The sequence below is a fragment of the Apteryx rowi genome, unplaced genomic scaffold (genome assembly GCF_003343035.1).
Source record: "Apteryx rowi isolate R43461 unplaced genomic scaffold, aptRow1 scaffold_397, whole genome shotgun sequence".
Taxonomy (NCBI): Eukaryota; Metazoa; Chordata; class Aves; order Apterygiformes; family Apterygidae; genus Apteryx; species Apteryx rowi.
In genome coordinates this window covers 347,005-371,005 of record NW_020450496.1, presented here as the reverse complement: position 1 = coordinate 371,005, position 24,001 = coordinate 347,005, and positions in this window count along the sequence as shown.

The following is a 24,001-nucleotide window of genomic DNA, read 5'->3' as shown; positions in this document are numbered from 1 at the left end:
GTCCTGCTCTTTTATAATGCTGTAAAGCCCCGCCTTCTTTTCCGGCAGCAGTGCTCCGCCCGTTACGACCTTCCCATGTTCCGCCCTGCAGTGCCTCCCTGCTCATCCTTTTTCCTCCACAAATATTAAGCTTTGCTAATTAAATTTTCAACTAATTTTCATGAGTTTTCTATTTTCTTAGCAACACCTAAACCAGCTTGATTAAAAATGTTTTATCCCACAACATATCTTGGATGAAAAGCTGGGGGGTTGAGCAATGAGTGTTCCATGGAAAACCCTTATTTTAAATGTGTGTGTTAGTATGCAAATACAAAAACTATTTTGATTTAGTGGAACTTGAAAGTTTTCAAAGTATAAGTAATTTCTCTTACCTTCCTCAAAATTTTTAATGTGGAAATGAAATCTTTTACCAACTTAATCTGTAAGAGAGTGTGGTCAGCCCAAGAAGCTGTGATACTGGGATTCTGAATGCCATATTATTCACTACCATCATCTCTCTGCCAACCTTTTAGTTAAATTTTTGTCTCTGCCTCCACTTTTTCTGCTGCAGTGTATAATAGTAGCTGCTGTTGCTGATCCTGAGAATTCTAGAGTGTTAACTCATATGCAGAATTAATCTAGACCATAGGAACTATATGTTTTTTGGGTCATCTCAACCAGTTATGAAAGTTAGGAAGTTCAGAGACAGTGGTGTCTCTCATTTCTGTCCTGAAGAACTATGATTTGGCCTTATGAGATAGGAAAATTATGAATCATACCACAAAAAATCAGGAAAAATGTAACATCAAACAGTGAAGATAACTTTCTCATCTGTTCCACAGATCAAAAGCAGTAGAAGGTTAAACGTGTATAGAGGGATAATAAGAAACATCAGCTTTGATCGGACGTTATTGAAATGTTGTATCTTCAGTTCTTTCCGAAAGAAAAAGGAGGAATGAATTTATACTACCTTGGTAACTGGGCTGCACTTCAAGAGATCTTGTTAGCCCAATAAAACATCAATGACCAAAAGACTAAGTTGCTGGGTAACCTTTTTTTTTCTTCTGAAACTTGAACTAAATGAATTCCTCATCACAAGGTCTGCTCTGATTTATGATAGATGATAAAAATGGCCATCTGATGTTCAAGGTTTTTTTTCCTTTAAGTTCATTTCAATGTGATAGTACTTCTGAGTAAGTTCTTCATTTACATATGGGGTTTGGGGAGAATTCTCTGTATCTGTATGGATGATTTCCCATTCTAATTTTCAGATTAGTATTAAAACCATAATTTTGACTCCAGACATTGATTTTAGGTCTGGTCAAATATCTTTTCATGAAATACTGAAGCAAAATATTATTTCAGAAAAGATTTTTGCTCTGTGTAGGAGACCTGGGATATAAATGAAGATCTTAAAACAGAAATATCTCTGTCAAAATGTGATGCTGCAATACCTCATAGAAGTTGACATTTGGGATCAGGCACTTCAGTTGCCACTCTTCCCTCCATAAAGACATTTAATCTGATTAAGTACCATATCTTACTGAGGAGAATGTGAGCAATCCCTGTGGAAACCCAGCAGTTGCTGTCTCAAATTGTGAGAGTCTTCCCATTTAAGCTGCAAAGAGGAGGACTGGAAAAAGGAGATATCAGAAGGAAAATTCTAACAAGACAAGGAGAGCCTGCCAAAACTCTGTTTTTAATTTCTGTGCTGTTGCCAAAGAACTAAGCACAAATTTTTATCTTATATACCCACTCTTTTTCTTTTAAATTTTTTAATGCTCTTACCAAACATGGAAAACATTGAAAAACAGTACTAATAATCTTTTTGAAGAGGTGGTAACTTAACTTTCTGTGCTTTAGATTACAGAACAATAGTTCTCACCACCACCAATAGCCCTCTCACCTGGCCTTGCTGAGGGCATGCCTTCAAATTTCTGTAACAACCTTTGAGAAATCTAAATGGAGCAAACAATACTAAAAAATTCCCTCTGAATGAGGAAGAGGATGTATGCATGGCAGGGGAGGGAAAAGGACAGAAGCAATGGAAAGTGCCTTAGCTCTGGGAATTTCTGGAGAGTGATTTATTTAGCCAGACCTTCAGACCTATCATTCAAACAGATGTTATGTTTATTTATAGATCAGGCACTGCAGACAAGGTAATTCATCAGATGGAGTCAGAAATCAGGGTGAATTGCTGACTTTGTTTGTGGAAATAAATACTCTAAACCATGAAGGACGGCATTAACCTATTCAGTGATAACAATCTGCAGAGTGTGTTCCTGAAAAAACATGGATTCCTTCAGCCTGATGTACACAGGAATTGAGGATGCACATCTATCTCCTTTTGCTTTGTCTGTATTTTGGGCATTCTGAGCATATTCCTTACCTTGTGGCCTTGCTGTGTCAGGTATAGTAGCAGAGCATATAAGGAGCCTGTTAATTCCGGCAACTGTTAGAGCACCTCCTGCATTTTTGCTCTAATTCCCATATGCTTTAATGGGAGGTTTACTTAACAAGTAGTGAAGGGTTGTTCTAGGAAGGGGGCCCACATGAAATGTGTGGATAATATTTAAGTAACGCTCCTAAAATTGTTGTTTGTACCTTTTGCAGCCTTCCTGCACTGAATAGATACAGGCAGCATCCATAGTGTGTGGTAGAGGCGTTGCCCATGTTCTCCATTTCCCAGTCATTGTGGTCTTTCTGGTCTGTTGCCTGGGTTTCTTTCATTCAGACTATAGGAATGGGAGGAAAGAAGGGATTTTGGTGCATGACTGGTGTTGTCCTACCATGGGCTTGGGATGTGACTTACAGGATCTGGATCAGAAGTACTGTTAGCACCTAGCATTTAGACATCACTAAGAAGCAAAGCTTTTATCTTCAGATATCAGTCTAGGATTTTAAGAGTGAAAACTAAATGAAAGAACAAATTTGCCTCAGACTTAGAATGCTTCATCATTCCATTTCAATATTGTATTAGCAGCCCCTAATGTATCATTTTTTATCTCTAAAATTTTAAAATGTAAGATACTAGACACAAATCTTTCTGAAGTAATAGCTGGTTAACCTCTCAGCTCATCCAGCTTTTTGATTGTAATTGATGTCTAATATATCTTATAAACCAGTCTTAATGAATAGTAAATTATATTAGTTTATACTACTTACAATCCTTTTCATCACAATGCCCAAGGCTTCCACCAGCATCTCTATTGTCTCTTGTACCTTTCTGAATTACTTTAACATTTCTCTCATGGATTCTGATAGAGGAATGGAGCTTAAATATGTGCAAGTAGTAACTGTAAGGTAGCCAGGTCTGGATAGTGCCAGGCAAATGGTGCACAGCAGATTGGGTGGTGAGTGCAAAATAGCAGCCAACACTAGAACAGTTGAACTTTATTAAGTAGGAAATTTCATGTAATTAAGTATTTACATAGACCACGCAATCTCTTTTTAAATAGCTTTTGTGAAAAGATAGCCTTTAATAAACATCTGGTACTTAGTTATGCTGTCCGTGTGGTCTAATCTGTCTTTGACCACTTTTGCGTAGGAAAGTAGAGGTATTCACATGTAAAACATGTCTGGTAGTGTCTTTGTTTATGTACTTCATGAAATCTCCATAATCCGAGATGGGATCAAATCAATTAGTACCTGATTCTATTGTCCTTTTACATTGAAACAAACAGAATGCATACACACACACACACACACACACACGAATATGGATCCAAAAATGAGTTCATTTTAAAGCAAGAAAAACACATATTTGCTTGCTATTGGGGGAATCTGATTGTGTAGTTTTTCCTGGTAGCTGTTTCAAGGATATTTTAATGACTTATGGACGGAATTCTGAATTGCTTTCAGATCCACAAAGAAGAACATAGGAATGGAAGTGGTGTTCTAGTGGGTCAAACTGGTGGTCCTTCTAGGCCACTATGCTATTTAGAGTGAGTATGTGAACCTGGGTGCTTTCTGTGGTCTGTTCTCCAGCATCCAGCATTGTTGTATGAGGGATATTTAAGGGTATATCTCTGACTAATCCTTTTAATATCCATTTATGGGTGTTTTGACATGAATTTATCTAATTCTCTCTCTCCTTTTTTGCACTTACTGTTACTGTCTGCCTCCACGACTTCCTGTCATTTCCTGTGGCAGCAGGTTCTAGAAGTTCATTACCAATGGGTAATGAAGGTGCTTTGTTTTATCTATTTTAAAGTAGTTCCAGAAGTAACTGTTTCATCTTTTCCAGCTGCAAGTACTAGTATAGATCTGATTGCTCAGAGAAGAAAAGATCGTAGTAGGCTCACTCTCTCTCTCTTTCTCTCTCTCTCTGCCGCCTTCCCTGACTCTGGTCAGTTTGAGCCTTATGATGTGTTAGCTCTGCTGTCTTAAACAGGAAGGATATAGCTTAGTAAGAAAAATGAGACCAAAATCTTTCTGTTCTCTCCTACCCATAATATCTGTAATAAAGTGGTTATCATTCTATGCTAAAATCAAAGACTATGAAATCCTCATCTGTATGGGACACTGTTAACAAGGTAGCCTCTACAAAGGTAAGGAATATATCTCATACTTAGCAGCATATGATGCCACATCACCATGACACTGATGTACAAATTTATTACTTATATCTTGTCTTTAGGTTTTAGTTTCTTACCCTAATTTCTGGATCTGTTTTGCTAGATGAACAGTGCTGTTTGGCATGGATTCAGATATAGAGTTCATTGCCAGTTTTCTCATCCGTCTTTCCTAAAACGAAAAGAATGAGTCCAAACACTGGATTTGACAATTCTGTTTCCACTGCCAGCTCAGTCTTTGATCTCTTTGCAGATGCTGCAGAGGGGCCAGTTAGTATGAATGGTAAAGGTACTTTTTATGGTTTTAAAAGGTACTCAACAGGAATAAATTTCATGGATGATCTCTATCTTCAGTATCAGTTAATAAAAAGTCACATAATATTTGCATCCATAAGTTTTGTAATAAAAGATTCAGTGCCCAGTTTTAGAAATGAATCTTTTTCTTCATGTGTTTTTGCTGTTTTTCTCTCTCTGCTTATATGAGCTACTATTTTTTCTAGCATATTGATCAGAATTGACAGCAATCAAGTCTTTATTTTATGACTGGTGGATACTGAGTTACCAGTAATTCAAATGATGTTGAATAACATTTATATCATGTCTTTCATGCAAGGATTTACAAGTGCCTTGTAAACCATGTGAATTAAGTATTACTGTTGTAAAGACAGCCAAACTAAAACGTAAAAAGATGCAACTGTCTTCTCCAGTTTCATTGCCAGATGTAGATAAAGATTTCTGTCATTCTGTGTCTTTTTTGTCTTATGATTATCTGTATTTTCCTCGTTCATCTATTGAACTGTCAGGTAAGGAGGGAGATCCAACTGATGAATTAGTGGGTATATAGAAGATACCCTTGTCTGCCTGAGATATTGGTAAGCATAGATCAATATAGATATATAGATATCTGTATAGATAGATGGATATCTATATATATCTTTATAGATCAATACAGATAAGATAGCAAGTGATGCTTTGTGACTCAGAGACATAATCATATGATGATATAATGAAGACGTCATGCCAAACTGCTCACCTTGAAGTTTATGGGAGTTCTGTTAGATACCTGTGGAAGCATGCTTGTGTCCACAGTATCACACCCTGCTTCAGATATATTCCAGGCACTGTGTCCTTTCTGGCTGGTGAAACTTAATGTACAATCTGTCAGAAAATGTCCACTTGTTAATACAGTCCCCTCGTTACGGTATGAAAACTTCTAATATGGGACTGTTGCCCAAGACTGTTCCTAAATGACTTGCCTGCTTTTCAGTGTTTGAAAGGATGCAGTGTGTAGCTCTTAGCCCTCCTGTATGAGATGGTAGTGTAGGAACAAACTCTAGTGCATTGAGTTTGACTGTCATGTTTTCTGACAAGCCATTTGAAACTGGAGGCAACAAATTGTCAAGGTAAGTTTTCTAAGGGATTCTTTAATCCGTGCATAATACATGCATGCCAGCATATAAATACAAATATACAATCATAGTCATTTGTCAAGGGTATCTGATTTGGATAACCATCTAGGCAAAAATTGCTACCCTTTAAAAATGTGGTTCTTTTTCATTTAATTTATCTTCAGACTCTCCTTGTATTAGATGTATTAGATATCCATCTGTGAAAAGAGAATGTGTTTTCTTTTCCTTTAACCAAATACTGTAGGTTTTTAGTTCTCCTGTGGTTTTTCAAAGGAGATTCTTCAGTTGCAGTATAAAAAGGACTTTCTCTGCCTGCAAGTTCAGCAGAAACTGCTGAAAAACAATGTTTCTTGCCTTGGAAGAGGTATTGAGTTCACTCAATATTTGGGTCATACTCAGAGTTAGCCACTGAAATGCTGATGTTTAATGGGTCCTAGTATCATGAAGTGGTGGTGGACAGCAGTAATAGGACTGAACTATATGATTCATTTTGGAGCAGACAAACCCCACAGCAATTTGTACTTCTACAGAAAATGATTTCATGCTTCCCCCACCATAACCTTCCTACTCAGTACCTGTCACTACATCTCCTCTTCCTTAAGATGACTGGTCTTACCAGAGTCAGGTCAGACTTTCCATATATCAGTCTGCATTCTCCAATTCTGTAGCCACTCGCCCTCTGCTTTTCCTTCTATTACCAGTAGAATGGACACTGCCACAATATGTAGTTCTTTTTGTGACAAGACTAAGGGGTACCAATACTTCTGTGACATACATGTAAATAGAAATTCAGTGCTAAGTTATCCTGCTACTGTTGAGAATGCAGCTGATGATCCTTTGGGCTATAGTATCTGGGGTTCTCTGCTTTCATATATGTTCATCATGGTCTTAGCGTCTTTACAATCAAAGTATTTTTAAAAATGGAGGCGTTTATGCATGCCATGATTTCGGGGGGTAGGTTTCAGGATATTTAAAAAACTGAACAGAGCAGAGCATATGTCACAGTGTGGCCCAATTATTTCTGACCTATTAGAATATAAAATGAAAGAAAAATAGCCTGGAATATTTTACCATACAACTAATGGAGTATTTCAGTGTCCATTTCATCTGACAACTTCTAGTCAATGTTGACTAAAATGCCTTACAATAAAAGAACTATATTTAATACACAAATAATAAATGATTTAATAAATAATTTAAAGCCATAATATAACTGTAATTACAGTGCTTACAATATCTGAAAAATAATGCAAATGGGAGAGAATGCAGAGAACCACTGTAGACAGGATCTTGTGGCCTCAGTGCTTATTCAGAATTCTTAGAGAATCAGAAAGATGTTTAGATACTGCTTTGGACAGCATTATGCATGTAAGTGAGAAGCTCAGGTATCATTTTCAAAGTGAATTGGGCAGTTACTGTAACTCCTGAGTTGACTTCTAGACTCTACTAACTGCCTTTCATGACTGAGAATTTAATGCAATATTTAATCTCATATAAAGAATGCAAGAAGCAATCTAGAGTCAGAATAATTGCTATAGGTGCCTTTTTTAACATTAAACACATCAGTTCTCAATTGTGATAAAAAGGCACCTCCATCCCAAATGATTTTTTCTCATATTTGCCAACTTCATGTCAATAGAAGAGAATGGAAAATCCATTTCTTATTAGACTTCCAAAATTTGGTAAGATACTAGAATACCGCAGAAAAAATTATAACACCAGTAATACAAGACCAAGACTCATGCCCTGTCAAAATTACATGCATTTGTGCATCAGCCAGTCGCTAAAAAGCTCAGTTTCTAATTCTAGTTTGCTTTATGAACACCAAAGGATCAAAACAGTTCTTATAATTTCTTGCTATGAAATACGTAACTTCTCAAGTTGTCTTCACTAGAGTTCTTCTCCAGTTTCTTTTTTGTTTTTTTGGTGGAATACAACTGCGGTGCAGAGGTGTGTTCTTTATGACTTAAAATAATCATGGGTATTGTAATGATATCCAGAGTAGTGAAACATTGAAAGCATTTGTACTGATAACTCTTTATGATTAATTCATAGGATGAAAATGATGGTACAAAGATAGGATGCTACCTCATGAAAAAGTGAAAGCAGAAAAGCTGAAGTGACTAATATCTCTTCTAGAAATGTAACTCATTAATCTTGACTCTGCCAGGAAATATGTATGGTCAAGGTTGCATGCAGAAATGGATGCAATACTTCCACTGGTTGTATCCTCCCATTCAGGTAAACATGTAGTTAGCACTATAATTCATTCAGTTACATTTAGAAGGTTAAAAAACTATGAGACTTTTTAAGGAGAAAAGAAGTAGAAAAATATGCCATAGATAAAAACTTGCACAGCATAGCAGAATAGGAACTAGCTCATCTAATTCTACATTTCCTGTTGTACAGCTGAAAAATGTGTATGTAAGAGGGATATATCTCTGTAAATTGAGGCCAGCTGATAGCTTTAGCCCTGGTGGTTTATATATTTCAATGTAATGTCTAAACAGTAGAAGGTGTGTATATTTGGTAGAAATAAATTTATAGCATTAATTTTTTTACTTCTAATATCCACAAATATCAAGGATTGAAGTATGACAAGCAGACAAATTATAGTCTAATTTCACATATGTAAGTAGCATTTTTCTTCCATCTTCTCAGGATAATATCACATCCTCCTTAGAGCTGCTGTTGCCTAGACCTTTGTGTTGGAACTTGGCTTAACAATCACTTGACTTCAGTGATTTCCTTATTTCGTAGCAGGAACCTGTCACCTTCCAGTGTTGGACCAAGGCCCACTTTGTATTCCCTAGCGCACAGCTTGTAGACTTGAAGGATTCTGTATCCAGCCATCGTTTCCATGCCATTCATAACCTCTTCAGGGAAGTAAACCCTTGCTTTGCATTGGAAAGGAAGGAATCTGCATACTTCAAAATTGTTTCTCCACTTCTTAAACTTACTTTTGCAAACTTCTTGTTCCATCGGAGGGAAGGCAATATTATCAGTGGGTTTCAGCCTCTGCCAGTTTTTGAACGCCTATAAAATGCCTATTTGAACGCCTGTTTTCCCAGTGGAAGATCTAAGCATATATATAATATGTTTGCTTTTATTGATTACTTTTTGTAGATCCTACCAATAGTCTTTGGATCCCTGGAAGGAAAGACTGCAAACTGAAAACTACTGATTACATTTTTTCTGTATCAAAGAATTTCAGATCTTTCTTTGAGGCCATTCAATTTCAAGTTTTAATACAATATAACACAAGTTTTTTCTTGGTTTCAGAGCATTATCTAAAATAATCTGATTTGGCTTTCTATTCTGAAAAGAAAATCACATTACATGGTAATCACATGTCTCCTTTGTCTCAGGGATTCCAATGAACATTGTTCTAATTTTACAAATAGTGCATATTATCAGCAGCTGTATATTGAAAAAATAAATTTGTTATATTGATGAGTATCATGCATACACACACACACACACACACACTACATTTTTTAAGGAACTCTTCAGTTTTTAAGGAGCTCTCCATTTCATGTTCCATGTTGAGAGACTAATTTTAAAAAAAAGGAAAAAAATCTTTGTGACTGTTTATAGAATAATCCTTTCACTCCATCAGATAGCAGTTGTTTTCAGTCTTTTTTATTATAAGCTTTTTTTTTTTGAAAAACTGTGTTAATTCAGTCAAGAGACAGGGGAGATTGTATTGTTCTTATGTATCCCAAATATCAGCTTTTTTGTAATGGATGAAAACAGTGAACTGCTCCCGAGTAAACTGTAGAAGAGGCATTTATTAATAGAAATGACTTCAGCGGGATTCTCTATGGTCCTGGAGGTTTGCGGAGATCCAGTTGCAAGAACAGGAACTAGTTATAAAAGGAATATAACTGGTGGAGCTAGCAAGCAGGAGTGAGGGAGCAAGGAGGACTGATTTAAAGTCCATGGAGAGACCGATGACAATGGTCAGATGACTAAGAATGACACTGATGCACTCAATAGCAAAAATAAGCTTCCCATGAGTAATTTATCAACAGAAAATACTGAAAGAGTATGCTTCATGCCCTTATAAAGCAATACTTGTATTGCTTTATAGAGATAATAATAACCCAGTGTTAAAACATATGCTGTTTCATAATCAGTAACAAAAATCCTTTATGCAGTTCTGTCTCATTAAGAAAAGATGTTTTTGTGACTAACCCTGTGTGTTTTGTAGTTAATTATAATTATCAACATATAACTGTAGAATTACTAGAATTGAAATGTAGATTGAATCATTGAAAATGTAGAATTACTATCTGATTTTCTCTGGGAATAGCAAACTGTAATCCCTTGGCAACCTCATTTTCAGGGTGAGGACTACATACACTAATGCTGAGGTTTATTTAAATGGAAATGCTTTAAATCTTCCTGTATGGACAGTAGCCGTAGCAACTGTGATATTTGGAAGAATCATAGAGAAATCTGAAATTTTGCAATCTGGGAAATGACATAAGGTGTCTTATAGCCTTTTTTATTTCACCTATTTTATGAAAGAATATGTATTATTGTTCAAGACAAAGTTAATTGTTTCATATGCAATGGTTAAATTGCAGAAAAAAATCTGTGGAAAAATAACATGCTTCATATGTATGAAGCTTAAGCATGGTAGTTTAAAGGTGTATTAGTTCTTCTAAAATAATAATTTTCTGTTACATAGAACACAATGCATTAAAGATAGATACTGTAATGAATTTTTATTTAACCTCAGTTAAGCAGTATTAACGATAAAGTGTAAAGGATGAAGAATTCTTAAACCAGGAATAAAACATATTAAACATATGTCACCCTGGCTGAGCTGGAAAAATATCAAACACGTAATATCAGACACCTTTTGTCTTCGTATCATTCCTGGAAGAGCTCTGCTCACATGGCTTAGGGAAGCATCCTCAGATGAGTTCAACCCATTCCTTTTCAAGGGTGTAATAAAGCTCCTGGGCTCAGTAGCAGCTGCTGCAGGCCTTGCGCTCTCTGAAGTGTTTTAAATTGAGACTTTGCACTAGCGTGCAAAGGTTGAAAGGGAGCATTTTTCAACATCTGTGCTCTTCGCTGTGCTCTTCTAGTGTGGCACAACTTGCTTTGAAGTATGGGAAATAGGTAGTAGGAAAAATGCATTGCTTCCCATTAAAGTCTTGACCCTTAATTTACTTGGAAATATTGAAAATTCCTTTAGATTATTTTCTGGATTCAGATCATGATGTAAAAAACTAATTGCAGCACTGGTTTCCCAGCAAAATCAGTTTAATATGTTTCCTGTTTGAGTGGTGTAATGAATGCTTGGTCTGAATACCAAATAGCACAACTATCTGGAAATGTTTCATCCATCTGCATGAACAGACCCAATTATGTATAATGGATTATGACATGAAGGGCTTATTACATTTTGATTGCGGAAGTATTGAAAAATGGATTTATTTTTGTTTTCCTAAAAGTACTAGTAGTCCCTAGGGTAACATCTCCCAGAACAAACTGTTGGTGTTAAATAGGAGAAAGCTTAGAAGAAAGCTGTACTCTATGAAGTTTGTTATATTTGCAGCATTCTAGGAAATCATACTGTGGTTTTTTAATGCAAAATAGTTCTCATAAATATACAGTATGGGAGATTGTTTCTACAGATAATTTCAATTATTTACAAATGGCATTACATCTACTCATACAAAGCCAAATCCTGGAAACTAGTACTTAGCCTGAAGAGCTGCACTATAATAAACAGGGTTTCCTCTGAGGTTGTTCCCCCCTGCCTCAGCTGAATTCCATCTTTCCAGGTATCTAAGATGCATAATGATACTACTTTTAACCTGGTTTATGCAAAACAGATTATATTTGTATTATGTTCTGTCTCTCCAAAGAAATCTACCACCCCAAGAAATGTATCTGGTTAGTGTTATTTTGCACACACGTATGTGTGCATGAGTACTGTGGGTGCGAGGCAAGATTTTCTAGGCAGTCTGTATTGAAGTGACAAAAAATATGTATTGTATAACATACATAAGTTTCCCTTAAGCAAGAGGAGATGGATTTTACCCATTAACAATATGAGAAAGAAGGACTGTGTGCAGCCACACTATGGATGGCAGGGGCTGCACACATCCTTTTATGCTTTCTAGAATACAAAGGCAGAATTTTGTTCTTGATGTTTTCTTTCTGTATGATTGCTACACTGCCCTATGATGATAATGTCATTCACTGATCACTTCAGGTCACTGCTTTGGTTTTTCCCACTTTTCTGTTTTACAGCATCAACAATTAATCGTTTTTTATTAAAACAGGAAAATCTGTAAAAGCCCTTTGTAAACAATTGGTACTTAATAAACTTTTGATTCCTGTATGAGCTACTGCAACTATGGAACACTGCATTTGTGTAAGATGCCGCTGGAGTATCTCCCCTCCCATTATAAATATTAAATATGATCTAAATAGGTACTAAAACATGGCAGTAAAATTAAATGATGGGGAAGACCCCGGGAAAGCCTTCTGGAAGGCTAATGTAAGTATTTGTTGATCAAAGAGAGTATTTCCTGCTGTGAACATCAAAACTGCTGGGCTGGGTGCTTGGGTGACAGGTGAGATGCTGAGGCAGTCTGTGTTTTAGAAAGTCTTATGCCTTCATGGAGAATTCTGGGTGCTCAGTACTTRCGATATTGAAACTTTTACTTGGGTGTATAAATAATAGGCAAATTATAACAGATTTTTCAAATATTTGTTTATCATTATAGAAGCATCTAGAAAGCTCTGAATGCCTCTAGTAAAGTCTCATTGTGTTAGTCAAAGTACACATGAAAGACTGAAAATATTTTTTATGTTAACAGGTCTGAGTCAAAGATTTTGGTGATTTCTCTAAAAACATTAAATAGGACCCAGCAAATATTTTCATGAAGGCTGCTGATATCTATTCTCCATGAGGAGGGATTGTGGCCTTATTCAGTGGTGTACTACTGGCGTGCCTACTTGGCTACTTGAAAGACCTGTTCTGCAGTCATCCAGCACTTGCCTTTTTAGTAGTGTTTTGAAAAGTTTAATTATCTTGCATCTCTTAATGCAGTTTTGTGCAAGCCAAAGACAGTGAAATGAAGTGTGCAAGCCCTGAAATACACTTTCAGAGGGATTTTCCTCTTTGGAGCAATAATCTGACCCCTTTTGTTGTGAAATCAAAATTTCTGCAGTTCAAAGCTTGCTCCTGCTTAAAGATCTCATTTTACATTCTAAATATTCATATAAATTATTCTGAATATTCAGTAAGGTTTGTTTTCAAGAGAGTTCCACTGCTGCCCCTCCCTCCCAAGGTATAGTGAAAAAACCTTTGGAAATGTAAATGCTGGCAGACATAAACCCTTTTTACCCTTGCTTCAGTTTCAGCTTAATGACATAACTTGATTACTTGTTCAAGTGTTCCTTCTCCCAGCTGAAGATTAAAGCACCGTATATTTATTTCAGCTTGCAGAACTGTTGCCAATTCACATCTCCTTTTACCTGCATGTCATTAACATGGGAAAGTGAGCAACAGTGTTTCTTGTTTTCAAAAAAGATGGTTATAGAATATCCGCATACATACAAACCTTGTCTGTTGCAATGTTCTAAAGAACGTGGCAGACAGCAAGTGGTGGGTGAGTAGTTTTCCACAATGGATTAGGTTGTACCCTAGTTTGATGCAGCATAATCAACAGATTTAAAGTTTCTTTGATTTATATCTTTCCCAGTGCCTAAATCCTTTAGAAACCATTTATTAGGGTAGCTGTGATTCTTCTCGTGCAATTTAACGTCGTTCTTGGCTGACAGAGTAAATATGTATTCTGGGAAGGGGCAATGGGTAAAAGGCAAGCAGAATGTGAGTCTCATTTTTCTTTGAGAACATAAGGTGCTTGGATTCTCTTTCTTTAATGCATGCCCAGAAGTGGGTACCAGCAGCTTTCTTTCGCATAGATTTTTCTTACACAGTTTTTTTTCTGGATGCGTTTTGAGTTTGTTGGCTGTAATGACCATGAATCTGGAGGTTTTATTCCTCCTTTTCTTGTACAAACTGTTCTCAGGCAGCAGCACTTTCAGAAGCAAGAACAGAATCCATGAGGTATCAGGATCTCACAGAGCGTTATATTAGCGAGAGCCCTAATTTGTGTAGCTGAACAGACTCTGTAGAAGCTTCACTGGGAAAAGGATGGAAAAGTTTGTAAGTGCAGAAATAAGCCTCCTTTTGGCAGATACTAAATAGGGCAGTGGCTCACAAGAAGGTAAATATCTGCAACAATTGCTTGTAAAATTATTGCCATGTGGCATTTCTAAGAAAAAAACTAAATCAAGGAGCTGCTGCTCTGTTATTACCAGTTCTTGTGAGTGTTATTCTTCTGACTAGAGAATTGAAGATAGCAAAGGTTCTGTCATTGGTTGTGCTTACATTCCTCTTAACTAAAACATTATAATGCAGCAGAAATGACGCATTTGCATCTGGGATTCATCCTCCACCTTTCCCCACTGGGGCAGGTCTGAACTTGGATAAGTAAAAAGGCCCCTGTTGGAGGCCCATTCTGGCTGTGACGTATCTGTGGATTTGGATCAGGTTTCTGAAAGTCGAAATTTAACCCAAATGTCCTTGCTATGACTATTTCTAACATTTCTAACAGCACGTTATGAGTCTTATGTGTTTTGTATGCAACATGGTCATATATTTCCTAGAAGAAGGAAATAGTTTGTCTCTCTTTAAGAAAAGGCTAGCCTACAAAAACTCTTTTTTTTTTTTTTTTTTTTGTGAACACGTCATTCTTCTGACACCAGCTGCATGCTACCTTCTGTTAGCCCAGTTTTAACTTAGTAAGAAATAGCTGAACCAGGAATCCTGCTACTTGCAGTAAATATGGTACACTTATTATTTCTAAAAAGGAACCTCAAATCTAATCATAACCATTAGACATCCAGGCTGTTACACTATATCTTCTTAAGGGTATCACTGGAATAAAATCTATGCTCCTTAAGGTAATGTACCAGGAACAGAAGAAATCTAAGAAATGGTGGTGTTTGTTATGTATTGTAAGATATTTTAAAACCCCCGACATGATGCAGATGAGGCAGTTGTATTGAACTGAAATGTCTGATCTGTACTAGATATAACTGGAATAAATTCAAATGAGCAACAATTTAAGGATTAAAAAACATGCCCTAAGATATGACATGTAGAAATCATCTTATTCTTTAAATGCTAAATAAAAAGGTGGCTRAGGACAGAGCTGGCTGATTGAGAACATTGGGATTTGCAGAGCTGACTTGTTTGTTTTCATATTTCCTACAATACAGGAAAAATGTTATTATGGAACCCCAATACATGGTGTTTCTTAAATAAATATCCTTGGAAGTCCACTGCAATGAACAAAAGAAAGTGGTATTATCAGTTTTATTGTTGTTGTTAGCTGCCTGGAATCCCAAAGCTAGGATTGCAGTTGATACTAAGAATCCAAGGACTTTGGCTTCCTGCTTTTATAGTAAAAAGTTTGAAAGCTAATGGCACAGTTATCTGATTCCTAATCACTATGACTAGCAACCACTGGGTCCCATGGTTCCTTTCCTTAAAACATCATCTTGAGATTTTCCCTGGGCTGGGACACCTGCAAGCCAAGACTTATTTCTATGGAAATCCACCAAGTGAATCTGCCCTGTTTTAGGATAAGCCTGAATCTCAGCTGTCTGGTAGATGTTTCCTGAAAGCAGTTCAAGTACCTTGATTCTGAATAGATTTTCTACATTAATCTTGACCCTGAGGCAGTTTGAAAGAATCCACGCTTAGTTTGTGGAAATTTTGTGTTTAATTCAGTGAGAAGTCATCAAATGTAAGATTTAGGACAAACCCTGTAGTTATTTGCTGGAGAAACTTTGTTTCTCCGTGAAGTTTTGATATACTGCAGTAATGGTGCAGAAACAATCATGAGGGAAGGGGGAAGCTTGAAGGAGTTTTTTGATTATGTTGTAAAGAATGGAGGAGAGTCATACGGCTGACTGTTGAAGTTAGATAAATCAACCTTTGACCCAAAATATAATTTGAAGCAATGAGGTTGATGAAATATAATTTGATGATTGAACTTATTACAAAGACAGTGGACTTGTTGCTTGAAATTCTCAGGACCGACTGATTCTTTCTCAAAATTGTTTGGTTTATTCATTGTGGGGAAGGAGAGATTAGTTAGGAGGCACAGCTGTGGCACTGATGCTTTCTGGAAATAGATATTATGGCCCTGAGTCTGTTTCATTTTCCTTTCTTCATGAGCTCTAGGCAGCACAGGATTATTTATTTTGCTAATACCAGTTGGGGAAACACATTCAAACAGTGAATGCAGTGGAAAACAATGCTTCATATAGGCATCTGTAGCACAAGAAAAAAAACATTTCTAATCCATTTTCTGTGATGTATAATTTGTTTTTGGATGCCCTGCATTCATGGAGATGAAAATCACAATGAGTCTGTCAGGAGCAATCAGAACATGTTTTCCAAAGTGATACTAAAAAGAGCAGCTATAATCCTTACACAGCCGTGGGAATATCCTTTAGAAGTGAGGAGGCAATATTACACCTGTATTATCCTGGCAGTAACAAGAATGTTATTAGAATTCCATCTCTGGTTCCACGCATCAAAAATGAGATTGCAATATTCAGAGGGATTCAGAAAAGAGCTATGAAAATGATGAAAGGTCTAGAAAATAGGGCCTGCCATAGTAGATTGGACTTCTTTCAGTCTCTTTATTCGGGAAAGAATAAGAAATAAGTTGACTTCAGTCAAAATGTGTCTATACCTGCTAGGAAGGTTTGAAATCTGACAATATGCATATATTTTATTGTGATTGTACTTTTGAACTTCAGCATTATTTGTGGTACTTACTTCGTAGTATGTACTGTAATATAGTATGCTGCAATTTAGTCTTCTGAATCAACCAATCTCTCATCTGCAGTTAGCTACAATTTGACCCTATTTATGCCTTATAAATGCATTTTAAATAGCCTTTAAGTGATTTGTGAGAAGTTAGGCCATTAAGGGCATTTTCAGTGTGACAAGCCAGTTTTACATACTTTTATCCTTATAATAAGTATTTTCTTCTCTTTATGGTAATATTTCAGTAGAATGAGGAGAATACTTTGGCTATTTAAAAATTGCTCTCATAGATATCTTGCATTATCCATGTAAACTGATTCAAACCTTTCCTTGAGGTGCAACTGTAATAGTTCATTTTATCATTCGACTGGTAGAGTAGTAGACTAAAAAAGTACATTGAAGGAAATTCAATTCTCTGATATTCTTTACATTTGTGTTTTTGTGGTAAAATCATTTGATTTAAAAGGGTCTTTTTATATTTGTTCTAATTCACTTTATGTAAGTCTCTGCTAATAGCAGTTGGGCAGAAGAAGAATATTGGTTATAGTTTTTTTCACATTCCATAAAGTTTAATATTACCCCACATTTGAAGAGGTATTACCAACTTGAAATCCAGCAAACAAGAATGTAAATGTAAATAAGAAAATGCGTTGGTGTTTCAACAGTGTACATACAAGGTCATATCTTTTCTGGTTTGTCAAGCATAACTGAATCCCTCAGGGAAATCATGCTTGGTCAGTCATTCTGGTGAATATGCAAAAATACTGAGAAAAATAACAGAAACAACTGGTCGTCTGTTGGTAATGTTTTGGGTTTTTTTAGTTTGTACTGGTAACAATATATCAAAACTGACTGATTTCAAACTGTGACAAATATGAAAACCTCTTTCCCTTAGCTTTCAATACCATATTATTTCTGTTTGTATTTTATATTTTCCTTAGTCATTTTTCTCTTAGGAAGTTGCTTTGGGTGTTGCCCATAAGAGTGCAATATTAAGGATGATTTTTGTAAATGGAAGGTCACTTCTTGAAACAAGATTCCCTCCTTGAAATCTTTTCTGTATTCATATTTTGTTACCTTTTATTCATTTTTAACTCTTCAATGACCTTTGCCAGCTGTATTGTATTGTTCTTGATCAGAGGCCGAGATGACTTGTTTTCACCCATTTTTAAAATGAATTTAGACCTTTGAAAAAGACTTTCAAAACACTAAATCACAAGAGATAGAAATAGATCCTGAAATGTTGTATTGCATCTCAAATATTTTCCTATTCAGAAATCTATAGAGAAGGATCTAATGATATAAATTTCTTTATTTATGCATGATCTTCTGCATACTGTGAAATGACAGCACACTGTAAACCTAGGGAGCCACTTCTAATGCCCATGCCACTGTGGATGATAATGCCATTTCCATATAGGGAAAGTAATATTTCTACAACAACTGTGCTTTTACGGTCAAGTGTATTTGGTATATACCCCAGTTATTTTTTCAGCTTCAGCCTATATATTTCAAGTAAGATAACAGAGAATATTTAAAAAAAAAAAAAAAGTTTAATTAGATGTGTCTTTGTATTTCCATGGTTACTAAATGAGATTTTAATCTCCAGTAGGTTAAATTGACCTAGGACTCAAACCTTAAAACATGAAGCTTCATATTTTCCTGCAGTTTTGTTATCACATTCATGGATATTTCCATAACTGTACAGTTTCATCTTGATTTTTACTAAATTCTTGGCGTTTGTAACAATGAGTTCCACATTTATTTTCTGTTTGCCACCTTTCCTTTTTGTTGAATGCCTCCTTGTTATTGTGTTGGAAAACAGGAAAAACAGAGTCATAATTTTACCTTCTCTAAGCCATTTGTCCTGCTATGCTATTTTATTATATACCTCCTTTGATCATTTTCATCAGTTTTCTCTGACTTCTTCTCTTCTTACAATGTATTTTTTAAAGAAGTGGTGACTGGAACTCCACAGATCAATCTATATGAGCCTTTACAATAGGTTGTGATAATGGATTATGATGGGGGACTGTTGTATTGATGTTCTAGCTTCATTTTAGCTTTTTTTTTTTTGATTGCAGCTGATCATTGTGGAAAGGTTTTCTACAGTCATTCCCTGATTTATTTCCTGAGGTGATATGATCACTTTTCATCTGAATGTCAAGATGTCAAAATATATGATTGAATACATCTTCCAGTAACTCTTATTAGGTAAGTTTGTATTTTTATTTATTTATTTATTTATTTATTTACAATTTGGAAACAGATACTGAGATTAACGTTACAAACAAGTTAGAGGTTCTATTCCTGACTCACCTGTTGACCTACTAGCTTCCAAGTCAAAGTATTCTTCCTGGAGAGCTGATGTTCCATATGGAAAATGTGGAGACTTTCTGAAATTTATTTAAATTAATAGGTGTCAACTTCTTCATGTTTCTTCTTAGCCACATACTAGAGTGTGTGAATGAAACAAAACAAAATAAAATTTGAGAATTAGGAATTTTGGACAAGCTGTCCTAGACCCAATGTGCTAGTTCATCTTATTCAAGCATCCTGTCTTTGACAATGGCAGAAAATTCACAAGCACAGATAAAAATGTTTTTGGCAAGCAAGACTGAGACTCAGCATAAACTTCTTTTTAAATCTCAGTTGTTAGATTTCCACTGATATCAAAAAGCATAATGGTTTATGTCTCTTCTGAAACATTTCTTTTAAAAACATAGTTTTTTATATTTTAGCAATGAGAAGTTTTATTTTAATTAGCTTCCAGAAATGTGAATATGGAGATTTACACACAATATATAACTTTAGTTGCAGCTGGTTGCTCATCTACAACTGAAGCTGATCATTTATGGGAACAAATGAGTGTACCTTCACTTGGCAAATGTCTATGGCTGCTTGGAATATTCTCATGTTTATTTGTCCTATTCATTTTTTTCAGATAGTCCCTATCCGAGAGGAGAGATGGCAGTACTTTCTCTTAGATTGTTCACAAGCAGATTGCAAAGTACTTATTGCAAGATTCAAGTTATAAATTTATATTGGATGCTTGCTGGGATGGGATCGTTTCAAATTAGCAAAAAAGAACAGGTCATTAGCAATGTTTCTACAAAAAAATTGGCAAAAATACAGTAAAAGTAATATCCTGTTGTGTATGACTTGGGAATATTTTGTGAGCTTTAAGTTAGGAAGGAAATCTAGAAGATAAAGTAGTAGAATGGGACTTGTGAGATTTGAGTTCATTATCTGGTGCAGCCACAGACTTCCTGTTGTGGCTTTAGACCAACATAACTTATTCTGTTTAAAATGAGTGCATTACTTTCCATCTCAGAGGACTAGTAATTAGATAAAATTCATTAATGACTGTAGGACGTACAGATACTCTGCTGATATGCGATATAAATATCTACAGTAGTTTAGCATCTAACTCTGGGTTTGCATGGTCTATGCAGAGGCATAGTCTGATTTAAATGGGTTTAGCAGTGTGCATGAGGTTAGGAATATCCATAAACGTCTGCAAGGCTTTAGTTATTCAGTGCACTCATTATCTCAATTTGTTGTTTCATGGAATTGTTCCAAGTATTTGATCTAATCAGATCTTCCTGGAGGCACAACATATGCTCACAATAGCATGAGCTATATATAGCTCCTTGCACAATTAAGAAAGATCAGTGGAACATTTTTATTGCCAGTGCACCTATATGTCTATGAATTATCCTGTAGGAATTAAAATACTTCAATGAGATCACAGTGTGAATGGTAATGGATATAAAACCGGTGGTAAAAGTGTCATTTTAAAGATAAAAACAGTATAATTAAATAGAGTGTATAAACAAGTATATAGCAATATATTATAAGCAATATAAAATATATATAATTATATACTCTGTAAAAAATACTAGTGTAATTCAATTAAAAAGTAAGCTCTCTGTCATATACTAATCACAAATATGATCCAGAAATACAGAAAAATGATGTCATTATGGTGAATGAAAATCAGCCAGATGTTCTTTATTGAAGATGTTTACCCCAACAGTAAAGTATATCTGTTTCAGGTACTTCTTAATGAATAACCTTTGATATTTAAGCTTAAAATGAAGATTCTGGGCAAATAGCCCAGACAATTCCGTTTTCAGTAACACTGTTGTAAATCAAATTGTTGAATTACTCTGTATGATTGAAAGTAGAGTAGATGGTGGCAAAAGATTATGGCCTATTTCTGGTTCTCTTGTTGCTTTCATCTGCAAAGGCAGCCATAGGAATCAATGAAATCATGTATAAAGTATTAATTGAAATGCGTAAGCAGAGCAGTATCTGACTCTTTAGGGGCTTGGAAGTACCCAATAGTTTTCTTCGTTTATCCACCTGACTTGAACTGTTTTCAACAACAGAACTAAGAAAATGTAAATCTTGTTATGGAGCTGGCTGTAAAATGCTGATATTAATATTAATAAATACCATTACTTGCTGAATGGTTTAAGCGTGAAGCACTAGAGAATTACTTGGCTAGCATTCAGAACTTTTTAATCAGTGTTACTGTCTTTGTTTCTAGAAATACAATTCCCTTTTGGCCTTGCCATTCAATATTTTCTTTTTTGCCAGCTGAGAAAATGGTGCCGAGACAATAAACGTTAAACATTTTTTTTCCTTGTGGTCATATGTCACTTGGAAATTTATGTCAGAGAAAATTCAGAATAGCTAGATGAAAGAATTTAAATATTGTTGAGTCTTCCAAGCAATGAGGAATATCAAGGAAGGCAATTTCACACGAACTTGAACTCAGTCTGTCTGAAATGCCAGGTGCAATATTAGTGTCATGGTGATGGTGGGTGGGGAACTAATATAGTTTATGGTGGTCTTGAATCTGAATGTCTTTTTTTTTATTTAAATACCATGTACAACTACTCAGGTGTGGCATATTACGCTTGTATGGTTTACATACATGCATACACATACACACACGATCCACTTTATTGAAAGGAAACCAGTTAGATATGTAGTCAATACTGTTATTTTAATTGCCATTCATGAAAACTCCAGCTTTCAGGTGAAAATCGTACTTAGCTCCAAATACTCTGATTTTGAAGGTAAAATTCAGATAGATTTTCAAAACCATTTTATTCAGAAAAAAGTACTTAAAGTGTATTCCTCGTTTACTTCATTACCTCCTATATTTTCCTTTGAGCATATCTCTGCTTGCAATTACACATGCAAATGCTAAATTGCTGGAAGTTGCAGATGAATTACAGGCAGCAAGAGTGTAAAATATACTAGACAACACAGTTTCTTTATCTAAAATATAAGGGTGTTTATTCACTATAGATCATCATAGTAGTAGGGAAAGTTTGGCATTTTGTAATGTGTTTGCCAGTACTCAGGAGTTTTCCAACTGTATAACTGAAAACAAAGCAGTGAGCAAAATTAAAGCTTAAACATTGCCTAGATTGGTAAAGTTGTCTTGTTTTTACCTTTCCAACATCCATCGCAGTATCAATGAAAGCAGAATTGGATAATGTAAGTATGTGATTCAGCTTCATCTGTTTACTTCTGGTGCCTTCCTCTACCTTTTTGTATCTGTAGGGATGCATATAAGACTGGAAAAATATTAATAATTTGAGTACATCATATCTTTTATATGTGACCAATTATTCTGCAATTCCAATCAATAATATTTACATCGGGGACGTCATATTTAATCCAAAAATCCATCCTCAAAAAGATGGAGTTTTGAACCTATATATGGAAATGGTGCTAGTAAGAACTAAAATAGAAAAAGAGGCTTCTGACATTGGATCTAAATCACAATGTGTGCTAAAAAAAATAATACACTGTTCAGGGTACCCAGTAAAACCAAATTAAAAACTCTGTTTTTGATACTTCCAGGCATGTTACTTTGTCAATAACTATACTTACAATTTATGCCTGCTAATTTCATTGTAAACTATACTGGGTGTGTATACATCAGCTGCTGCTGATTTAAAGTGATCTTTGAATAACACAATATGCTATGCAAAACCAAATTATTTCAAGTATCCCTTCAAAGCTACTGAAATGATCATTATTTCCTTCCCAAAGTCCATAACTTTCTGTCTTCCTAGTTTCCTCCAAGTGTCAAGAAATAAGAGGAGTAAAGACTGCTTTGTTCTTTTTCCTTATTGCAAGTCACTGTCATGTGAAACCCCTCTGAAACATCTAGATGAAGGTCTGTCATTTACAGAGCTTCTGTTCCCATTGTAAGGCAGGTGGATGCATTAAAAGAATGGGATATTTTTGCTGCTAAGTTCTAAGTTATCTACATGCATGGGACCATTGCATGAAAAAACAGAAAAACCCTGTCAGCAACACAGTTTTCCTGTCTCAGGCATAGTAGGAATTGCACATGTGATAGCAAAGAGTGTATGAACCCTTGTTACTGTCTTTGCAAGTTTAACATGCATAGCCAAATGAAAAGAATTCCCATGGCCTAAGTCTAGAGCAAGTGGTAGTGAAATAAAATGCACTCTCTCTTACATATGCACACACAGACAGTAATTTTAAATATCAAAAATGCAACTATTGTAAACATTTACTGGAAGATACTTCCTTAAGATCTTCGGGGTACTGAGTATCTGACCAATGCATTTCTCTTTTTGCATTTCTGTTAGAAAATTGGAGAAACATTGTCAGAAATTTATGATCACTTTTGAAAATAATCTGCAAGAGTGTCTCGAAGTAGTCTATAGCAATGTATAATTTGTAGTTCTTAAGTTATACATTTATAAAGCTATCCAGTTTATCAAAGCTTCTGCACACTAGCTGTTCTTATTGTCTTTTTGAGTTGCATTAAATGAATCAAGCATACTCAGGAATCCCACATTTCACAAAGGCCTATTAGTATTTATATTTCACATCTATTTATGGTGAGAAATAATCACTATTTAAAAATGGTTGATATTTTGCATAATATAATACCATTTAATTTAGTGCTATTTCTCACATTTGTTTTGTTTTTTGCCAGTAAACAGGCAAAATATCACACCAGTTGAATGGGAATTAGGAGATGTAATGTAACAATCCATTCATTAATATAGTTTTTAATTGGATTTATAAGATAAGTGATCTTCATTAATTGCTTGATTAGAAAGGTTACTGCATCAAAACTGGTAGGTCAAGCA